Raw genomic sequence first — 24025 nt, 5'->3', positions numbered from 1 at the left:
TGTCAATATGACATAAATAATTGATTTATTTGCCAAGGTGGCGGAGAGGGGAATAAATGGAAGCCAGCAATTTTGTGACATTTAATATTTAATTTAATTGCCCAGAGGGAAAAGATTTTCAATGCACAGTAGTGAATTTAAGTAAGCCTAACAAATAGACGAAATCGGATTTAAATTAAAAATGAAAAGCATGAAAGCAAATTGGGTGGTTTGTTGGTTGGCTGGCTGGCGTATTTGAGTGATAACGTGATGTTAAATAGTAATTGCAGTCATGCAGATTATTAAAGTCGGTTAGTTTATAATGTATTTTTAATAATAACCATAATTGTATATTTTTGGATAATAAATTATATTAAAATTTGCCAAAGTAATAAATTAAAGTATTTCAAAAAAATCTTTCATCTATACATAAATACCAAAAAAGTACTGAGTTTTTCTCTTTCGTTTCAGGTATGTTTGAAAACTGCAAATAAAGTATTGAACTTGGTAAGATAACATCGGGAAAAATTGTAAAAATAAAATCGAAGTAAACTCGCCCGAACTAGCCCCCCAAAGATTAAATTGGTCATCAACTTTAACATCAGGGCAGTCACCAAAGAGATCATTTGTGTCCTCTTTTCAAAATAGAGTTAAAACTCCCAAAGGGAATATTCTTTGATAATGTCATTTCTTGTCAGTTGGGCCACCATTGAAATGACTTCGAAAGGCATTTCTGGCTACATCGGTGCTCAATTCTATGCCTTTTTTGGATAGTTGGCAAACTTCCCTGCCATAAACGATTACCACCATGAAATGAATCCAGAATCCCATATTTGACATGATTCATTGGTCAATTTCTTTTTTTTTTCCAAAGATCTTAACCAAAATTTCCACCTAAAGTATGACCCAGCTGGTCCCGTGTGATGGTACTCTCTGGTGTTTACGTAGATATTATCTAAAGCATTTTGTATAGGAAGTATATCTGAATTTGCACAGCTAAATTTAAAATTGCCGTTTGTCATTTTAAATGTCTGATACTTTTCGGCGGCAATCTTCTCATAATCTCTTTTATACTCGCAATAACATCCCTGTTTTTTGCCTTGAATATGCCATTAATTACATTCATTACCGACATTAAAACTCAAGGCTTTCACATTTTCATTGATTAATGACAACAATTGTCTTGTGTTTCTTTTTTCGCTCGCCAAAAAAGGAAGGAAGGCTTATTTAAATTCGTTTTTATGAAATCATATATCCGATATGATTAATGTCTGTTCGGCTTTCTCTACGTCGTGGCACGCTATTCATTTGCGAAACGTTTACCCATTGAATGGCAGCACAACACAACACATCGCAATTATCCTGTATTAATAAAGCTCATTAAATTAAATTATCAATTTATGGTTCCAAAGTGCAAATATGCCTCTTTTTTTTCCTTTTTTTCTTTCCTTGGTTCCTTGGCAGGAATTTTCCGTTGAAACGTGTCTAAGAAAGACTTGGCGTTTGACTGACACTGTGGCTCCTCAACACCCCAAAGAAACTCCTTCGGAGACATTGAAATTTTGCCGGCTGTCTGGATGGTGGCATTAAACTCTATCCTGTCAGGTGAATGATGTCTGAGATGTGGTGATACCTACCGGTGTCTGTCTGCCTGTCTGTCCGTCCATGATGTGGCCAGGCAATCAGACTGATGGCGGCAAAGTGGTGGCGTTGTGTTGAATTTTAATTAAATTATTATAAAACGTGTTGCCATCATTGGGCGGCGCTAAAATTGACTTTTTTAATTAAGTTGCATTGTATGCCCGTTTTTTTGGCCTTTACTTTGGCTACTCAAAATTAACACCCGCGTTTAAAAGCCACCTTCATTGTTTGCCACCATCATCAACCTAACCATAACTTAATTGTTCATTTGCACGCTTTTGCATCTGCAGGGTGGAATAGATTTTATTTTAATGTTTTATGGAAAATGTAAGATAAATTTTTGGCGAAGTCAAACTTGGTTAGAAGTTCTTGCAAGAATGAAGAGTAGAATTGAGTTTCAAAAGGTTCTTAGTTTCACAAAAAGATATTAAGTCGGGGAGTGTCCAATAAACGTTGCTATATAAGTTCTGAGGTTTTTAAAAAATCAGAACCTATATTACTCAAATCTACAACGTAAACCAAAATTAAATAGTGATATACAGGGTGATATTAAAAAACTGCAACAAAGTCAAATGCCGTAATTTTTACAATTTTTTAAATTTTATTGAATGAAAGCAAAAAATGTTGGAAATAGCATCAAATTCTAGAATAAGTTTAGATTTATTCGAATTGGTCACTTTTGGCATGAATTATGGCCTTCAAACGGCCAATGAAACCGTCACACGCTGGTCGAATGTTGCTCTGCGGTATTTTGGCCGATTCCCGGCGAAGCGCTTGCTTGAGGTGATCGATACTTTGGTATTTTTATATCCTCCATTACAGTATGGAGGGTATATTAAGTTTGTCATTCCGTTGTAACACCTCGAAATATACATTTTAGACCCCACAAAGTTGATATGATGCAGGACTTTTGGTATTGAAAATGGATCATGTAGGTCCACGTCTTCGTATAGCCCCCATATAACGGTACCTTCCGATATTCGGTATGATTTTAACGACATTATTTACCTATGACAGAAAATTGTCTGCGCAGGTCCACGTCTTCGTATATCCCCCATATAACGGTATCCCCCGTTATTCGGTATTTTGATGATTTTAGCGACATTATTTACCGGAATTGTTTCAAATTTCGCAATTGAAGTTCGTTATGGATACTACAGCCTATGCCACAAAATTGTCTGTGCAGGTCCACGTTTTATAACCCCCATGGTACCTCCCTATATTCGGTATTTTGATTATTTTAGCTACATTATAAACAGATTTTTTTTCAAGTTTCGCATTTGAATATTGTAATAGCTTATGACAAAAGTTGCCTATGCAGGTCCACGTCATCGTATAGAGCCTAATATACGGCTACATTCGGTATTTTTAAGATTTTAACAGAATTTTTAACGGATTTTATTTTTTTGAAAATTGCCAAATTTGTATCAAATGGTGGAGGCTATTCAAAGATCGGGCCGGCCGAACTTACAGGGTTTGCTTATTTATTTCTGGAAAATTCTCACCAAAATGCTTTTGTGCGATTGTAAACAATATAATGAGTTGTCACTGGAATAATTTTAACAGCTGTCGGACGTGTGGCTTGCATTTGAGCAGTCTGAAGTTGGTTTGCAGTTTTTTTTATCTCCCCCTGTATGTGAAGTTATTAAATCCTTTTTAAGCCATTATAAAATAATAATTTCCATCATACAAAATATAAGATCAGGCATAAATTTATCATTATCAGATGGGAGAAAGCTTTTATGCAATCACATTGTAATTAATTACCTTAAAATCGGATATCCAAAATTTTGCAAGTAATTCACTGCCAGTCTGACCTAATATTTCGAATGTTAAATAGCATTAAGTGGAATATTCCTTGTCATTTATTATGTTGTGTTAAATGTTTTGAATATCCGCGATAAGTAATCCCTGCTTTTGTTTCACAACATTTACCATCATCAAGCGAATCATCAGCATCATCATCTCCACCATCATCACTCGTGAATGCTAACTCATTTGCATTTGCCATCGAGGAACTTGTTTCAACTGTTGCTGTTATCCTCCAATTCCACTCCATTCACCATCATTTGGTAATATTTAAAGGTTGTTGATTTCGTTCACAAGACAAGTACGGACGAGTATGCGAACGGTGGAATCATGTCTTTATTATTATCATTTATAAAGTGAATAATGTAATTGTTTCGGATTACAAAAAAAGACAATTATTACACAATTTCACGTAAATAAATTTTTCAATAAAGAAAATAAATAATTTAAAAAATTACAGTGGCAAATAAAAATTTAAAAATATCAAAATTTGGTCTTTTGAAAAATCATGTCTGCAGAGGTAAATACATAATTCAACATATTAAATAAATAAAATATTGAATAAAAAATATTCCAAAATATTAAAATTACCCCCTGGTAAACATTACCATCGTTCTCCACTAAAAAACAAACGTTGTTTTCATAAAAACAACAATAAAGGGTTTAAGGCTGACCATTTTGCAACAACTTAATATTAAAATATTAACCAAGAGTTTCCATCAACCCCACATAAAATCTTCAAATGTCGCTTTCACATTAAACAGCTCTGTCCACTACAAAAATATGTGTTTTTTAACTTATATTTCATTTTATTTACCTACAGACCTCACCATAACCTAATGTACTCTCTACTTTATTACGTTTATCCAATAAGTGTGTCACTTGACAATTACGTTAAGTCACATTTTACATTGGTTGTGAAAACCTGGTGGTAATGCGGCAACATCTCTGCCAATTTAAATGCAATAAATATTGTGCGAAAGGCAATAATGTAAAACAATTTCCCATTAAAATTCAGTACAAAAATAAATGCAATGCAATTTACAAAAACAATGTTTTCATTTCCGAGTGAGTGTAAAAAACTGAGGATGTAAAATTTTTAGAGATCCTATCTACATACAAAAAAATTATGTTAAGTTTTGGCCAAATCGGACTTTTTATAGTTTGAGTTAGGCCTTTTCAGTACTCAAACTGCACAATTAGTTTTGTTTGACAAACATTTTTAATCAAAATGTCATACATCGCACTATGGGCCGATGGCATATTTTTGAGGCAAAAACTTATTTTCTCAAGTTAGTCGTTTGAATAAAAAATTAGTGGAATTATGTTCATAACACCTTATACCGAGCAGTCAAAGATGTCATATTTTCTTTTCACTATTTCCTGACATTTAAACTTAATAAAACCGTATATTATTATTGGCACCAAACAAAAACGTGTAAATGTAAAATCGCTTGAAACTTATGTATGATAAGCTATAGCTATCAAGGAATTGATTTGATCCAAATATGGTAGACTTAAATCTTGACGGAATTTTATCGTATGATCCAAGAAACAATTTAACAACTTAATAAGACAAAACTAGCAGGGTTGGTGTAACATTTACAAAAAAAAAAAAAAAATGAGGGGAGTATATATGGGAGCTATATGTAATTCTGAACCGATTTCGACCTAAAAGTGTCAAAAGTATTTCTTATCTGTATCTAACACCACGTACCGATTATCATTGTTATAGGGTTCTTATTACGACTCTGAAGGGCCTAAATCTCAAATTGGATGAAAGCTATATGTGGGAGTTATATCTATATTCTTGCCGATTCGAAAAAAAATTTGGCAAATGATGTTATCATCATTACCAGCATCTAAAAACAAACTTTGAAAGTTCTACCTCGTCCCTGTGATTTGATTTTTCAGACTTTTAATATATAAATTTTTTTAATATTTTTCCAGTTATTCCATTTCGAAAAGAATAATAGGAAAATGTCTACGTTTTACACCAAAAAATGCAAAATCTTTTATTTTGAAGTTTGCAGAGGAAGATACTAGTAAATCCATTGCACAATGGGCCCACATACTTCCAAAACCACATTCTTATTTAACTCTACCTTGATTCTCATAACAAATTTCAAGTTTTTAGCTCTATCCGTTCACATGATACCAAATGCTATCATTTTAGAAGTTCAATACCATTTCAGAACTTTAAAGTTCGAAATTCCATACATCTGTCCTACACTCCATGACAAATTTTAAGATTCTAGCTTCAGCCGTTTTGTCTGGGAGTTGATTCTCGTTCACTTAGTCAATTAGTAATTTCACTACACTTTTATGTATATAGAATATGCAAACTCTATTAGATCTCCCAAGAATATTTCGACGTTACTGACAGGCCTCCAAGCTGGTATTCAGAATTCAGAAATACTTAGTATTTGACCACTTGTTATGTATACTCTTTTTGAGATTGATTGATTGACTGTTTTTTATTTTACCAGAGTTATTATTTTTCAAAATTATTAATTTGGACAACACGGACCAAGGGTCCTAGATTGGTTTTATATGAGATAACTTGTTTTTCGAGTTTTTTTTTTATTTTAAATAAGGGAGGTACCAGGACGAATAGACCGATAAGTTCGATTTCCATACATGTTTTTACATAGGCCAAAATGTTGAGAAGTGCTAAGCCTGAAGAAAATCGGATATCGATTTCATAAATTGTAAGAGTTATTTTTTGTGCTTTTGGGGGGAGGTAAATGTATTCGTGGCTATTTTTATTCGTTTCCACATCTGATTAAGTTTTATTTAAATATTACGATGTGACATGTTTGAACTCCATTCGCTCATATTTCGTGAAAAATAATTCTAAATTTGTTTGCCTAAAGAATTTCGGATAATGTATAAAATCCTCTAAGGAAACAAGATATATAGAAATATAGAGAAATAATTATGAAAATCTGAAGGAAAGTAAATTCGTCGAGTAGGAGTCTATACTACGATGTTTCAAAAATATGTTAAAGAAGTACATTTGTTAAATTTGAAATTCGATTTGTATGCGATTTATATTTCTTAAAAATGGGGTTTAACCCTTTGTGATACATTTAATTTCGGAACCATATATTCTCAACGATCAATATAAAATTTTTAGTCCAAATTTATTTGAATCTTTCTGCATTTAGATTTTATCAACTACATCTGTAATACAGTTTTTGTTCTCTCTGAACAAAAAGGAAAGCAAAAAAATATGCAGATAAACCATTGTAAAATTTGTGTGAAGAGCTTTTACTAAGCAAAGCACTATGAAGGCGAAAATCTCCTCTATAAAAAAATACAATTACAAAAATAACCAAATTTTGCATAGTTTCCTGACGAAATAAAAATAATATGCGGATTTATGACGTTATTACAAAAATATCAAATATCACGATGATCGCTGCAGGTGTCAAAAATGTGTTTTACATTTTCGACCAATCAATAGTAATAGTACTAAAGACGAAAAACGGCAGAAACGACCTCTTAGCTTGAAATAAATTCCAAATTAAACGAAATCTGTGGACAAGAATGTTTTCCTATGGACTGAAAAATCGCCACATTATTTCTCCCAATCAGTGTTATGGATTAAAAAAATATATATATTAAAAAAAATTACTGACCTTTTTTTGAGAATCAACCAATTTGAAAAGTATGGCCAAAAACCCAAACATTATCCTTACTATTAACACATCCTTTACTTTGAAGATTTTTTTTATTCAAACGTTACACAAAAAATCTCTCTTATGTATGTGAAACGTAAGAGCAATAATTACCCCCAGCAGAACAAAAAGAACGATTTGTTGGGAAATGTAATAAAGCATCAGACATCATCGTCATAATCATAAAAGGTGAAAGAAAATGATTACAAAGAGCCTGCACCAAGTATCATCAGAATTAAACAAAATGATGATGATGAGCATCAATCCAAAAATGAAAGACCATAGCCGGCCAAAGGTCAATTAAACTAGACTTCAGAAAAAGAAAAAAAAATAAGACTGACCTGACCAATAAATGGAAGTAATTGAAGTGCAAACATCAAGCAGACGCAAAATTTAATACCATGTTGTCGGTTGGAGAGCGATAGAGAATAACTGAATTACCCGTATTACTACACATGAGTCGCTTTTGAAGTGAGTTAAGAAACATTAAAGGAGGCAGACTGACATGCAGGCATGCACTTCACAAGTACTTCATCATTTTTATTTTCAGCTGAGAACGAAAATTAAATACGAAGAGGGCGATAGATGTAAATGTAAATGAAATTGGGTGAGCAGCAGCACATCTGCCTTTGTGATATGGATACCTAACGATAAAGATGATAATTGAAGTCTGGGCCCTTTGTGAGCAAAACCCACTCGAGCAAATGAGACGCATTCGTGCAGGCGTTTTTATTAAACATTTCCATATGATTTTTTTGTTACAAACCCAGAGATGGCTCATCAACTGATATTGGATGGCTGCATGGCTGGCTATCAGATGCTAGTATTACAAAAGTAGATTTCAATTACACATCCTACCGTTCAATTGATTTACATGTTAATATCACAAGGGCTTCTTTGATGGAAGATGCCTTGTATTATTATCACTACTTCATCTTCTGTAGATGCCGTAGCCAATAAACATTTTTGAAGAGAAAGAAACTACTTTTTTACATTACACTTGAAATATGGACACACCTCAATTATATTGTCTAACCTTTCCGGTATTTCAAAAAAAATTCCCTTTCAGTGCTGCCAGTTAACTGATTGAAAATTGATAATTTTGTAATAAATCACCAATAAACGAAATACAAAACGTCGGAGATTATCAGTAACTAGATTACATTACATTCTGAATTAAAAATGTTATTTCATTCAGAAACCTGTCTACCAATACATCGAACAATGTTTGTATGATGTTTACACAATGTGTACTTTGATCAGAACTTAATTGGGCCATGAAATGATGAAATGAATGATGAAACTTACCAAATTGCTATAAAGTAACTTTTTATTTATTTATTTTTAAAAATTCAAATATTAGAATTAGTATATTGAAGGGACTTAGTTTTAATATTTTATTAAAATAGCCAGAGAGGTTTTTATGGCGGTTAGATACAACAAAAAAATGGGGGGTTAAGTTTGACAGGGTCGACAATGGGTTTATTGAAAATAGCAGCATCGAGATCCAGAATCCGAGCGTGGTTCATTAAACTGCTAATTGTAATGAAACCGTTGCCGAAGTCAGAATAAGATACGGTAATGTAAAATTGGACCCATGCCTTAAATGGGATATACAATTATTTTTTTTTTTTTTAGTTTTCTACAGGCATTTGAATTCATTTTAAAAACCTTTTAAATACCAAACATTTGGCGGACAAGTAACAAGTGAGAAGTTCTTTTTTTTGCGAAGAGGATCAAATCAAAGTCTCAAGTAAATCGTTGCTTGAATGTAAAGTTGAATTATCATCCGGGTGCCTTACCCATAGAAAAGCAGAAGTTTTAAGTAGGCATCGCTCCCAACCAAAGAGTTGACCGAACTCAAGTCCGTGTGAACGAATTTTTGTGGGGACATTGATAAACGTATTTTGTTCGCCCGATGCTAAGACCTCTCTGACATAACACATACACAAGTATGGAAATGCTATGTGAAAACGTCGACCGATTTCGTACTTAATGACTTCGCCAACAGTTTCAAAATGCCTAAAATAGGGTGATGAAGGTATATGGGCGATCTCCAAAAATAAAACGGTTTTTATATATAATTTGTCATTCCGTTTTTAACACCTCGAAGTATTCGTCATAGACCCCATGAAGTGTATATATTAATGATCAGAATAAAATTCTAAGTCTATTTAAAGATCTCTGTCTGTCTGTCTGTTGAAATCACGATACACCCCACATTATTTGACGTAGAACTTTAAAATTTGACACAGTAGTTTGTATAGTGTCCAGGTTGGTTGGTATTGAAAATGGGATATATCGGTCCACGTTTTGGGATAGTCCCCATATAAAGGTACCTCCCGATATTCGATATTTTGATGGTTTAGCCACATCTTTCCACGGATTTGTCTAAAATTGGTATTTGTAGTTCGTTATGAGTTCTAGCTCCGATGGCGGGTCATTATATATAAGTCCACTTTTTCGCATAGCTCCCATATAACGGTAATTCCCTATGTTCCATAATTTTTTGGTTTTAGTCATATTTTTCCACGGATTTGTCTAAAAGTTGGTATTTGTAATTCGTTATGGGCTCAAGCTCCGGTGGCGGAACATTGAATAGCTAGGTCTACGTTTTCCTATATCAAACATACAGAGGTACCTTCGGATATTCGGTATTTTGACGATTTAAGCCACATTTTCTTATATAAGAAGAATCTTAGAATATTAGAAGTTAGATGTTCGGCTCCGCCGAACTTAATATATTTATACTTGTTTTAATTTATTCCGAATTTGGCATATACATAAAAAACTCAAAATATAAAGCCATTGCCCGACCCAGATTCCATACCCTCTTCTATATGAAAACTGGTCTTATGGCAAATCGATTACTCTAAAAATTCGTAAAATTTAGAGGTTTCTAAAGGGCGCTCTACCAAGGATTCTGTATCAATTTCCAGATTACAGCTGAATGTTTTGGAAATTGAGACAGGATCCTCGAAAACCAGGAGATATTGTTGTATGTGGGTTATACCAAAAAAGAAAACCTACGAGTTAAGAAATCCACAGCCGAAGTGTTTGAAAAATGGAGAAGAAACAAGTGGAAAGACAAACTTAATACACCCTCTATTTTATGGCGGAGGGTGTAAAAATGTAGTTAATATCTATGTTTAATTTTTTTTAAAGGTACATTTTTCGAAACTGAGAACACCATGGATCAAAATATTAGTCATATTATCGGTTATGATATTCGACATTTTTAATTTCTGGTATCCTTATAACTTAATTTATTATATACAGACTAGGAAATTTCAATTTAACCAGTTTCCCTTATCCAAATTCCATTTTACCACAAATTCTGTGTTCACGATTAAGTTTTATGCTGCCAACCCCAAACGGGAGAATTTATTTTGTTCAAACCAACAACTCATTGAAAAAGGCCGCATATCGTTGAACATACAAAATTTACCGTTTGTTGTTAATACGCCAGATCAATAAAAAATATTTTTTTTATTTTTGGATTTTATTTCAACTTGTCCGGCATGAAATAAATGTGTCTGTAAATCACTCGTATATCTTTGGCCAAGGATAAATTGGTAACGTTTGTTCAGCTGTTCTGTTTTTTGGGGGTGGGGAGGGAGGGTATTTCGTTTTTCATTTGGTTCTCGTTTACCAAAATGCAAAACAGAATATTGACATTTGAAAACATGAGAATGCTGGGTGAATAAAGTTCAGGGTACTCATAAAATTTGAATGAGCGACTGGCTGCACATGAAGAAATAGTATCGCCCAAAATTTAATGGATTGTGCAGCTCTGGGCTTAAAATCGAAAGAAAAACTTAGTGTGGGTGGATATTTTTTTTAATTTAAATCAAATGAAATTGAAATAACAAATCAACTGTCAAAATACACTTAAAGGCAATCCCTGTAACTTGAACTATGACATCAATCGTCGAAGTGCTTACAAGTGCTTTTAAATAATGAAAAAAGAAACGAATTCTGCGGAGCTAACCCCAATACATAGATTAAAATGTAACGCAAATGGTTAGAAATTTTTCAGTTTGATTACTTTTTATAATTAAAAAAACGCCACATTGATACTAAATTCCAGCAACTCCAGCCCAGCCGTGCCCCTCCTTAATTTTATTAAATCCATCGCTGCCAACCAAGATTTCTCATTTCGTTTTAACCACAATTTCTTAGTTCCAATCAGTTTTTATTGCTTCTTTGCTTATTTCCATAAAGAACTGAAATCTGACAAAGAAACAATCGACGAAAATTGAAATGGATTCGTAACTGTTTTTTTTTTTCGTTTTTGTAGCTGGTGGTTTATTGCGAAATACTCATTACAGCGTTCCATACAAAAAAATTCATATAAATGTATGTATGTATATCAGTTGTTGTCGAATACTTTGGAGTTTGTTTTTCCAATTCGTTTTGCATTGTTCTTTAAGTTGTTTTCAGAGTTTTTATTTAGATTTCAACAAAAATATTTTTGTTGCTAAGGAATGTTGATTAGGAAGAAGTTTTTTTTTTTTATTTTCCAATGCTTGATTTTATTGTCTGTTACCACTTAGTGATCGAATAATAAAGGGTGTTTTTTTTAACTATTATCTTATTGACAACACTGGTTTAATCAGCTCACACACGTTTCATGTTTTGTTTCACCTTTGAATATTTTCAGTTTGGTCTATCATTTAAACATGAATCGTCTTACAGACGAGCAAAATGCGTTCTTTGTTAAGAAAGTTCATGGGCGCTTCTTCCATTTTATGACCAATAAAATTTTTGACTTTATTGGTATGAGTCAATTTTGGAGCAGAGCACAGATTTGCTCGTTTTCACTCGAGAGTAAAACTTAGTCGCGAACGGGATTTTTTCCTAGGTTGGGGGTTCTATACAAAGTTTACTCTTCACTCTTTTATTCTGTGTGAGAGCGCTCCCGAGTCACTCTTGCTAGAAAACTGAGAATGAGAGCAGAATCGCTTGAAATAGAGAGTGAGTGAAATCGAGTAAAAAAAATTGATATGTGTGTGCGTATAACAGCAAACCGGTTTTGATGTTGCGTATACAAAATCTAATCTAGGAAAACAAACTGTAGTTGCGTTTTTTCTGTTTGCTGCTGTGGTTTGAGAAAATTCACATAGAAAGAAGTACAATAATAGTATGCCAGAAAAAAATGCTCGGGAAGAGTAGAATTTGCTCGTTTTTGAACGAATTTTGCTTCCCCTTTAAAACGAGCAAACCCTAAATTGAGCGAAAGAGAAAAGATCGTTATATATTTCTATTCCCAGGAGTGCTCCTGCTCGACTTCAAGCGACTTTTTCGTAGATCTGTTTTGGAGTGAAGATCAGCATTGCAAAAGTTACCCATGCATACAGAAAGAGTAACAGTTTGTTCCGGTACATGGGCTGGTGGCATCATTGGACCTTACTTCTTCAAAGATGCTGCAAATCGTAACGTAACTGTGAATGATTACCGCTACGGTAAGACATTTTTTCTTGCTTCGTGGGCGTGTGATAAGGCTTGATTTTTGAAAATCTGTACTAAAAAGGTACTACAAATTTAATACTGTGTATTGGACAAACGAAATGAGTATAATTTGGAATGAGATTCATTGATGGAATGTAGGATAATTGTACCAAAGAGTGTTTGGAACTTAACGGTTACGAAAAGTTCTAAACTGGTTCAAACCTACTAAATTGGTACCTTAGTATTATGTGAACGGATAGAGATAGACTCTTGGAATTGAGTATGAGAATTAAGGTCGGAAAGTAAGTTTGATACACGAAGATGGTCTTGGATATATGTGCTAAGTGTGCGAACTGTACTTAATGGTACTAAATTTGAAACTATTTGTTTAAGGATGTACGGGATAAAGCTGGAATTTTGAAATTTTGTATTGGAGTCCCTCTTGGTGAAAGGTTTTTGAGATAGAAGTGGTTTTGAAAATATGTACTACAAGTGTTTGATACTCAGAACACTGTTGGTTAGGAGTTAGATATGAAGTCGTAGAAATACAAGGTGGCGCAAAAGTAAAATTCCGATTTTTTCTGGCTGTAATTAAAACAAGACTAACTTTGATTCTTCTTGTGGATTATATTTATTTGGTCTTTTAGTTTTTTTTTTTTTTTACATTAAGTCGAGAATATAATAAGGCCTTTTTATGGCATTTTCAATCACATTGGCCAAAACTTCCGGTGATAGGTCCTCACTTTCTTCACGGATGTTATCTTTAATAGCTGAAAGAGGTTTGTTGACATAAACCCCTTCAAAAGGCCCGGGAAATTCATCCTTCAGCATATCGATTGTGACACGTGCCGTTGCACCGTCTTGCTCGAACCACATGTTTTCCAATCCCTACTCATCAAATTGCGGTAAAAAGAAGTCGTTGTTCATTGCTTTGTGGCCCACGACGTATTCGAAGTAAAAATGTCCGATGACTCACACAGCGAAAACTGCACAGCATACAGCGACTTTGAGCGGGGGTAATGACTCTTCGTGGGTTACACGCGGATTTTCAGTGCCCCCGAAGCGTAAATTTGGTGATTAAGGACGGTTTGAGTTTATATTAGAGGCGATTGACGGTCAGCAACTACCAGCTGATACACCATCTGGACTTTGTACGGAAACATCGTCAAATCTTGTACCAAAATTCGCTGTAAATACCGTCGACTGATACCCATTTGCGTGGCACGTCGTCTGGTCGATGTCGAAGGCGCTTCCATGACATCTTCGGCTACGTTCTCTACGGAACGGATACTCCGGGGTCTGCCACGTCAGGCAGCATCTTTTGTTGCGCCAGTTACTTTTTACTACAAAATGTCAAAATAAAACTGACATTAGGGGCCAATCGTGAAAGTTATAGCATTTTCTGATAGGAGGATCATTTTTGCGGCTACTACTTTTACAGCTATATAAAATATTAATTTTCTGTAAATTCCTGGCGAAATAAGAAACCATTTATTTTAATTTTCACATTTTCCCCCAATCTATATTCAGTGATACGAAACTCTTGTCATTAGTGAGCACGCATCATATGTTTATCATCGCCATCTATAACCTCCACAACTTCTTTAATATTTCATCCACAAATGGTCATCATTTTTAACAGCTTATGTTTGGAGTAATTTTCGAACTTTATTCCATTCCATTCCTCCCCCTTTGGAATACTCATATATATTCTTGGCTTAATTCAAAATCATAAATAATGCAATGGCCTACATAGCTTGCAATTATTCTCGAGTCACCACATCACTTTTTCCAGCAACTTCTAAGTCTTGGTGGAGGCAAAGTCACTTTGCATTCATATTTTATTTATCTTTTCATAAAATTTCCAACATTTTGATAAATGTTGACAATTCTTATCTTCTGCCAAAGCCAAACGGTTAGTTATAATTCATGAAGAGGGGGAACAAAAAAAGTTTGGAAACCAACTCGACAACGAAAAGAAAGAAAGAGAGGGAAAGAAAATAATGAAGGAAACTCAGAAGGACATTTCAAATTTGGTCATAAAACATTGGATGGCTGGTTGGCTGGCTGGCCGTCCTCGACAACTAACGGAAAAATCAAGACAAAACCGCAAAAAACAACAACAACCTACGCATGCACACATCTACATGCATAGCTCATGTTAATATAACGTTATAACCATGAAGCAGAGCACTTTGTCAACTCAAAGCAAGGCAAAACAGGGATGCTACAAACCCACAAACCATGGCAACAAAAAATCTACTTTAGGCCTGAAGTTTTCCTAACCCACATATCTACAATATCAGCAGCTAGTCAAGTGCCCGTAGTAAAGCAAGAAGCGAAAGAGACAGCCAAAAAAAGTGTGTCGCCCGTCCTTGCGATAAAATCATTCATGTTTTAAATGGAACTGAACAAAATTCAGCTATGCCAAAAACAATTTAAACTAAAAATCGGATTTGCTGCTGCAAGCCATTCGAATAAAACAAATAACTAAACTACGAAGATAGCAAATAGAATGATAAACACGCATACACACACACATACACACTCTGACATAATCCAATACATTCACAACAGTGTTTCCGCTTTTGTTGTTTTGTTTTATGCAATTTCTCTGGGAAGCCAGGACAGGACAGAGGGCAACAAAACCCAATTTCAGTTCAGCAGTCGGTGGACCCAACATGCATCGTGCTAAACCGCAAATATTCCAAGGAAACCAAAACTATTTTTTTGGTCATGCCCTGTTCCATGTCCCCTACACTCCCCACTCATTCAAATAAAATAAAACTATTCGCAACTAGCCAGCCACTACTGCTTCTCTTTTCCACTGCCACTGTCACAACTGGTAGCACGTCTAACATTTAATAGAGATGGAAATGAATTACAAAATAACTCTGCCAGCACTTTGACTTGTGTGCGAGTGTCTCTCACTCTCTCTCTCTCTCTCTCCATCTTCTCTATTTTGTTTTACACACTTACACATAGAACTCAACTACATCCGCTTTCGTAAATGCAGTGCACTTTTTTTCGAACGGATGTTACTGCATACTTTTGGGGGGCCAAAGTTATTCTAGTGGCGGATTCCAGGGAATTTCTTGATTTATGCGAATGGGTGATGGTTTCAATATTTTAGTACCCAGCGAAATATGCTAAATGTCTATTCGTTTATATTTGCATATCTTTTGCGAGACGAAGAACAAAAAAGTAACGTAGTTTTCAATTTTCCAACGTACATAAATAAGTGAACTATGGTGTGATTTAGGGTAACGAAATAAAATTACAGTATTTAACGAGAGATTGGAAAGGTTCGTTTGGGTTAAGGTGTTTTTCGAAATTTAAAAAGTAATTGTCTGTAAAACATTCGGTTCTCTAAGATTATGTGTATTTTACTATGGGAGACTCTGTGGTGACATAAATATTTTAATATTCTTAAAGATGCGAAAAGATGGCCCAATTTTTCTGCATGTGAAGCTTAAATCTGATCTATGTTGTCAATTATAAAGCAATGGGTCACAATGACAATGAGCCACGTCAATAAGACAGTGCAACATTTTTTCGAGTTATTGTGAAAGTATTTTTCGAGTTATATTGAAGTAAATTCAAATATCAGGAAAGCCTAGTATTACTAAATTAAATTTTGGATATAGTTTTTTTTTTTTTAACTGACTGCCTTTGACATGATTGTAGCTATTATGCATCGAAATATTCGTTTAAGGCCCCAACAATTATTACAAAATTTGGTACTTTTCTTACACTGTACAGGGTGAGATGAAAAAACTGCAATCAGAATCAGACTGCTGTCATTTCTAAGCCACTCGTATGACAGCTGTTAAAATAATTCCAGTGATAGCTCATTATATTGATTACAAGCGTACCAAAGCATTTTGGTGAGAATTTTCCAAAAAAAAAGTTTTCGTGATGGAATTCAAGCGTGATAGTGTGATTTCTTTATATTTGGCTGGAAAACCATGGCTATCGTTAGACTCCATCATTTAAATGGGAATAAATCTTTTGTGTCTCGTACCATCGCTCGTTACCGTGATACTGGTAGCGTAGCTCGACGTCAAGGAAGTGGACGGAAGAAAAAAGCAACTTCTGCAGAAATGGTTCGAAAAGTAAAGAAGCGACTTGATCGTAACAAACATCGCAGTGGCCGAAAAATGGCTCGTGAGCTGAACATATCGCAATAGTCCATTCGGCAAATGTTAAACAATGAGCTCGGGGTAAAGACATTGAAATTCCAAAATGTGCAAGAACTTACACCGCAACAGAAAGAAAGTAGACTCAAAAGAGCTAAAGAGTTGCTTCGCTTGGCCGAAAGTGGTGAACTGCCAAATTTGGTTTTCTCCGATGAGAAAACATTCGTTGTCCAGCAGTTTGTAAACAAACAAAATGATCGTCAGCTGAAAATGTGCACCTTCAGTTGGCCACCAGAACTCAAGCGCCCGCCATGGTGATGGTGTGGGCCGCCATAACAGCCGATGGTCGCTCTCCGCTCGTATTAATCGACGGTGGCATCAAAATAAATGCCGAATATTATCGACAAAATATTCTGGAGGGTGTATTAAGGCCTTGGGAATGCAAACATTTTGGCTGCAGACCTTGGACATTCTAACAGGACTAAGCACCATCCAAGAATGGTTACAAAATGAGGTTCCTCACTTCATTTCCAGCGCACAATGGCCACAAAAATCTCCGGATATCAATCCGTTGGACTATAGTGTATGGAGTATTTTGGAAAGCAAGGTTGGCACTAGAAAATATCAAAGTGTCGATCACCTCAAGCAAGCGTTTCGCCGGGAATGGGCCAAAATACCGCAGAGCAACATTCAGGCAACATGTGACGGTTTCTTTGGCCGTTTGAAGGCCCATAATTCGTGCCAAAGGTGACCAATTCGAACAAATCTAAACATATTCTAAAATTTATGCTATTTCCAAAATTTTTTCTTTCATTCAGTTAAAGTAAAAAAAATGTAAAAATGATGGCAATTGACTTTGTAGCAGTTATTTTATCTTGCCCTGTAGTTAGAATTTTCGAAAAAAACATCCTTATCTCAATGCTATACACCAACACTGACCCACTTGCAAATGTTTACTAAAGCAGCTGTAACTCATTAACTAATACCAGACTTCCGAACAACTTTCTCAAATTCGAATTAAGAGTGAACCTCGCTGGAAGTCGAGTGGGAGCACTGGTCGGATTAAAAAAAAAAAACGTGCAAAACTCCGGTTTGCTCGAATAAGGCCGAGCCTGCATTTCTCAATTTAGAGTGGGAGCAAAGTTCGTTCCAAATTGAGCAGATTCCACTCTTGCCGATCACGCCTTTATTTTTTGCCATACCGTTGTTGTACATGTATTTATGTATATTTTTTCAAACCACAGCGGCAAACGGAACAGAGACAAAAGCGTTAAAAAGTATCAACATAGCATATGATGGTGTTATTGCTTCACATTGCTTCTAATAGTGTTCTCTTTTTTTGTACGCCATCATCCACCCTTATCCACAGTTCACAGCAACATCCAAACTGGTTTGCTGTTACACACGCGCACAAAACAGCAAACAAATATGTTTTGTTATTTGATTTTACTATCAAGCGAAACTCTAAATCTTTTTCGAGCGATTCGGCTCCCACTCTAATTTTTGAAACTGGAGTGACTCGGGTGCGCTTCTACACAAAACAAAAGAGTGAAGAGTAAACTCCATATAAATCTTCCACTCTTCGAGTAATCCCGCTCCCGAGCAGTTTTCACTCCCGAGTGAAAACGAGCAAATCTATGCTCTGACCAATACACAATCAACGTTTAAATAATCTTGGTACTGATGTAGGCATATGCCACCCATTTTTAAATAACCTTCAATTCCTGTTTTCCCATGCAGCACCATCGTCCATGTGGACTGATTTTCTCAATCTCTTACGTGAGTTAGTTTTTTTGATTAAATTTCCCATACAACATTTTGCAAATAGTTGATGTAACTTTAAATAGAAATTTGTAAAACAGAAATAACATTTATTTATTTTTTGTTCTTAGATTCTATTTCCTGTTTCCTCTGCCCATTTTCGTAGCAGAAACATTTTATGCAATTTATATTCCCTTCCTTTTGAGCAAATTTCCTTTTTTAAACGTGTTTTCTTCTTCGGTACTTGTGTTTGATTCCAGAAGATGTGGAAAAGGAGCCTCACAACCACCCGAAGGAGCAACACTTATACACACACACATACATATTGAATATTATCTTTTTCTCCTTAAAATAAAGATACGAACTTTTCTCAAGCTATATTTTTCAAGCATTCTTTTCCTTATTGTCATATCCTCCGTCTGTGTTTTTCGCTGTAATTGTCTGATAAATCAAATGCATTGAGGTGATATGCCAACAATATTTTGTTGGCTATGGAGAAGTAAGTGAAAGAGAAAAAAACATAAAAATAGTCGGATATTTAAAGCAAATTTGAAATTATTTATTTTAAGAAGAAATCGAGTTTCCATCCAATTTTTAAGTTTTATTTTTTTAATTAAAGCAACCTGCAATTTACCACAGATTTCATAACCTTAGACAATTTTGGCTTTCATGTAACCAAAGTGGACATAAATGAGCTATACAATATTTAAAGTGAAAAACTATTTGCCTTCGAAATTTTTGAATCATGCATTCCGCATTCACCACAAAAATCAATGATGTGATTTTTTAATTAAATAAATTCCCAGAAAATATTCCTCTGAAATTGTCAGGGAATTTTACGAAATATTTCTTCTCATTAAAAATGTGAAACTTCGAATAAAGTTATTACCACATTTTCTAAGGTTGACATATTTGCTCGGTTGTTAGCCAAAATCAGGACACACACACACACCGTATCACATGTCGTGACTCATATTCACTTCTTCTATCTTCCTTCCTTTTCTTCGGCTCCTAAGCCCTGTGAAAATGGCGAAAATAATTGCAAGATTTTTGTTATCGCCTTTGGAACCTTCAAGGAATTTATCACTTTGTTTGGTTTCGATTTTCCTTCATTTTCTTGGCAGCATTTTTGGGAAGTGGCATGCAGCAGCGCGGCATGACAATGGAAGTGGATGCCTGGCCTGGAATGGCCTGGCTGCCTGTCCGACCACATATTGAATAAATAAAAATGTCATAATAACAAAAGTTACGACACTCAAAGTGCAAAGCCATCCAACCTAGCGGGCATTCCATTTGGTCACATGCTTCGATCCGGCTCAAGTGAATTTGCCCACATTTTCGCTGCTTAGCCGGCTATCTAACGCCAGAGCAAAGACCACAAAATTTTGCTACTGTCTGCGATAAATGGGAAACCCAAGCGACAGAGGTCTACTGATTGTGGTTTGATGATTTTATTGCCTGCTGCCTGCCCGCCTGGATAGGCTTTCCTTGTGCGCTCGCTCAGTCGGGCATTAATACGACTGTGACCAAAAAAAAAAAAAAAAAAAACTAAAAAAGAAACGCAATATTTATTCCGGCATATAAAAGAGCCCACTAAACACCACCACCACCACAACGGCCACCTCTATGGCCGGCCGGCCGTATGGCAATGGCAATAGCGTTGGCATGTGATGACAGTTTTATGATTTATAGGATAAAATTTGAAAATATTGATTGCGTTTTTTCCGCCGTTTTCTTGGTAATTCAATTTAAGCCACCTTTAACAGAAATTAAATGTGAAGGCATTTTCATGTCGGACAAAAAGGAATTTAAATTGAATTGAATTTGTTGCAAACGTCAGATGTGTTTTGTTGTTGTTATTTGTTTTTCCTTGTCATACACCATTACATGGCATGGAATGTCAAATGTGGTTAAATTCCAGGAGTTTCCATCAAAAATTAATGTTGATTAAAAATGGCTGATTTAAGATATACACGATCGACAGGATTACATTTGTATACCCTCCACCATACTATGGAGGGTATATTAACTTCGTCATTCCGTTTGTAACTCCTCGAAATACTCATGGCAAACCCATCAGCGTAAAATTCTAAGTCGATTTAGCGATGTCAGTCTGTCTGTCTATCATGCACATTCAGGGTGAGATAAAAAATCTGCAAAAAGTAAAACGCCATAATTTTTACATTTTTTTTTTAATTTTATTGAATTAAATCAAAAAATGCTTTTGTACGCTTGTAAACAATATAATGAGCTGTCAGTGGAATAATTACCTGTCAGACGAGTGGCTTAGAAATTACAGCAGTCTGAAATTGATTGCAGTTTTTTCATCTCATCCTAAATTCGGTATAAAGTGTAAAAATAGGAGTGGAATTATAAATATTCATATAAGTATTTATGTAGATACTTCATATCGAAATAACGAGGATGTTTGAAAAATTGGACTGACCAGAAGAAAATCAAATCTCTTTTTGGACCTTTATGTATTCGTATATCCAAACCGTGACACATGACAACAATTTTCTGCAATTATGTGTTAAACGTCTTGAGAGCATAAAGTCTGAAATTATAAATTTCCTAATTTCAGCAAAAGAAGTTAACATCATGGCAACACATGGAACATTTAGTACCACTTACTAAATGGTATATGTTTAATTTCTCAAAAAAAAAATCCATTCATTCCAATTCTTACAATCGGGATAGCAAATTTTATATACCCTTGCTCATTGTGTACTTTATATAATATAGTAAGTTTTTCAAACAGAATGGTAAATTTAATATCCCCGCACTTCAACTCACCAGCGAAAAATTTCCATAATTAAATTAAGGTAAATACGACTATAACGTTTAATCCACCAATTTATTTCAAAGGGGTTACAATGGCTGGGAGAGGACCCTTCCCACGCCTTGTGAAAAAATACAATAGTTGAAGTGAAGGAAATGTTGTTGATTTCAGTGTAGCAAGTTCCTACCCCGCATGTCTCTGTTAGCCCTGTTGTAACTTTTATTTGAGTTGTTTACGAGGATGGACATCCTGCTGCACTTTTTGGTTCTGCCAAAGAATTGTGTGTATTTATTCAGGCCTCAACACAGCCGGTCTCTCTTTTTTCACCAACTTTTATCCCCAGTAAATGTGGTCTGTGGCACAGGGAGAAACTACCATAGTAGGCTCGGTGGTCACACATCGTTCCATATATCTGCGTGTGTGTGTGAGTGTGGAGTTGGAATGGATGGCCCAAAGTTTCACAATGAAATAAAGATTACATGAATGAATACAAAGTAGGATAGGACTCTGTGCGGTGAGAAGAGACAACAACAACAACAAAAAAACCTAGCCATGTAAGAGTGGTCAGCGTCATCAACTCCATGGGGATTTGATACATTTTTTTCTCTCCATGTCATGTATATCCCCCAAAGCACCCACTATTCCGAAAAAAAAAAACTTTCACACACACATACAAATGTGTTTTTATGTGTATGAACGACCACTAGACAATGTATAAAAAGGCGATGAATGACTCCCAATAGGATTTATGCTGGTCCGCAAAAAAAAGGGGCAGAATAAAGTATCTCAAGCTTTAGCAAGCAAGCAACTATATCCGTTAACAAAAGCCGGGATACGTGGAGGAAATGGTTCGTTGGTGCGTTATGATGACCAGCTACCTATGACCAAGTCTGAGTGGAGGCAAAAAACCGTTAACGTAACTTTTTGACTTTGTGTAAAATATCTGTGTGCGCATTCGTCCCACTTCGGTGTTATCTTTATTAAGGCTATGCCCAGCCCAGAAAAGTTGAATGAACAGAATTGCATTTTGTAACATAGTCAGGAGCTTCTACAGCTATTAGGAGAAGCTAGTAGGAGAAGTGTAACATAAAAAATGTAAATTATGTTTCATTTTTTTCGCTCTGTTTTAATACCAAATATTAGTGAAAATTTCTGCATAAAATATGGAAAACTATGATTAAATACCTCATTTGCAAATTAATAGTTTTGTACAGAAAATACATTTAAAGTGTGTTAGTGGGTTTTCCATAAATGTGTGTTAATTATTGGCGCCATTAAAGGTGTTGTCGCGAAAAAAAAACTCAGAATTGGAATAACCTATTCCCCTAGTCACCCACTGCACCCGCGAGCTGACAAGTCATTCTGCATCCCAATTTCCATTTTTCTGTTTTTTTTTTTAACAAAACTCAATTTAAATGCGGCTGGGATTGTTTTTGAGGTTTTTGGTGTTTTGTTGTTTAGGATTTCACCCAGGGTCCTGGTCCGCTCGCCCGCCAACCACCAAAACACCAACATCTGTTGCTGATAGTTTGGTTGTTGTTGTGGAGAATTTGCAGCAGCCCCAGGCTCTTCCTTCGATGCCGTACTGTGGGTGAATAGACGTTAACACCCATGCAATTGATGGTGGCGCTTTGTAGTTGGCGCTGCATTGCAATAATTAGAAAGTGTTGATGAAAAATGTTGGGGCGGAGTATAGATTTGATTATTACATCGGTATAAATTGGAAAGTTTCTGCATAATGATAAATTAAAACGAACAAAAAAGGGCTAAAACCAAAGGTTTTATTTTTTGCGAATATATGTGAATGTTATCAGTTTCATTTTCATATAGGGAACGGGTAAACGAAATATGAAGGATGGGGCACAGTTGAGATGATGGTGTGAGATTCGAAAACACTTTTGGGAATAAAGAAATTCTGTGTAATAATACTATTCGAACAGGTATTGTGGGGTCACTGTATAATTAAAATTAAAGAACCCTTATTAAACTAAAAGTGCAAAAAGCTGAGGCATTGTAATTGACGAACAGGAAGAGTTAGAGATCTGAAATTTTGAACATGAAAGCGCCAAATAGGCCTTAATTTTTGGAAAAAAAAATTTGCGGTACTGGTAAAGTACGGCTCATTTTAAGTATTTAATGGTACAATGTATTGTTTTGGCCGGGCAGTATTGGTTTGAAAATGTTCAGCCATATGGGACCTACATCATAAAATAAAAAAATTGGCCTGAGAATTTAAAACCTTTTTGTAGTTATGCTATTCTGACCTAATACTATAACCTGCATTTTACACTCCCCCCAGAGAGTATTGGTTGGGAAAGTGGACTTGGTACCGTTGTGTGAGGACTATAAGAAATTATATAAAATTTTCTGCTCTCTATCCTCAATGTAGCTAAAATACAAATTTTAGCTAAATCGATCGGAATTGTAGTCAAGACCCTCGAAATAGTGAAATTAGGAGGTACCTTCGGACGCTACTCCTAAACATTGACCTAAATTTAAAAAATGGCCGAATCAATTGAGAAATGGGGCCAAGACAAAAAAAAACTCAAACTAGGTCATATTCACTCACTCAAACTACAATAATTTGGCGAAGTTAGTATGACTAAAATTTAAAAATTACAAGAAATCGGGGTATAGCCTTTTATGAAGGTTATATACTCATAGGCCTGTACCAAATTTCAATTAAAATTTCTACCTTAAATTTTGCGATTTTGATTTACAAACCAAATATTCTCACCTATAAATACAATTTGCTGAAAATTTACGAGCTCAAAATATTA

At 35.1% G+C, this 24025-nt stretch overlaps 1 protein-coding gene across 1 annotated transcript in view; it reads left to right on the top strand.

Annotated features, from left to right (window-relative positions):
• The window catches only part of LOC109612411 (probable serine/threonine-protein kinase DDB_G0280133), a 231296-nt gene that overhangs the window by 162469 nt on the left and 44802 nt on the right, over nt 1-24025 (top strand). The gene's annotated exons all lie outside the window — the stretch shown is intronic.

This window comes from Musca domestica, unplaced genomic scaffold (assembly GCF_030504385.1).
Source record: "Musca domestica strain aabys unplaced genomic scaffold, Musca_domestica.polishedcontigs.V.1.1 57, whole genome shotgun sequence".
Lineage (NCBI taxonomy): Eukaryota > Metazoa > Arthropoda > Insecta > Diptera > Muscidae > Musca > Musca domestica.
This window is presented reverse-complemented; position numbering and strand designations above follow the sequence as displayed.